The following is a 586-nucleotide window of genomic DNA, read 5'->3' as shown; positions in this document are numbered from 1 at the left end:
TACTTAGAGTGGAAGGGAAGATGGAAGAGGAAGGGAGGAAGGGTGGGAGGGAGGGAGAAACATCAATGTGAGAGAGACACATAGATTGGTTGCCTTCCACATGTGTCCCGACCAGGCCAGTTATTGAACTTGCAACCTAGGTATCTGCTCTTGACTGGGAATTGAACCCATGACCCTTTGGTGCATGGGCTATTGCTCTTACCATTGTGAATCACTGGCCAGGGCATGGATATCCAGTTTAAATGACTGTTCTTTCCTCAGTGAATTGTTTTGGCATCTTTTTGAAAGCAAGTGACCATAAACCACTGAAAAATTTTAATCAGAGGAGTGACAGGATTTCTTTTATATTTTAAGACAATATCACTGTATGCTATGTAGAGAATGTATTGGAGGAGTCAAGAGTGGATGTAGGGAGACCAATAGCAAGAAGCTGCAGTTATCCAGGCCAAAGATAATTATGACTTAGACCACAGTAGTGGTAATGGAGACATAGAGAAATATACAATTTATATTTGGGAAATAAAGTTAATTGGACTAGGGACTGTCTGCTGTCCAACCAATCTATGTGTCTCTCTCACATTGATGT

Source organism: Myotis davidii, unplaced genomic scaffold, assembly GCF_000327345.1.
Source record: "Myotis davidii unplaced genomic scaffold, ASM32734v1 scaffold2226, whole genome shotgun sequence".
Classification (NCBI taxonomy): Eukaryota; Metazoa; Chordata; class Mammalia; order Chiroptera; family Vespertilionidae; genus Myotis; species Myotis davidii.
Note: the sequence above shows the minus strand (reverse complement) of the source record.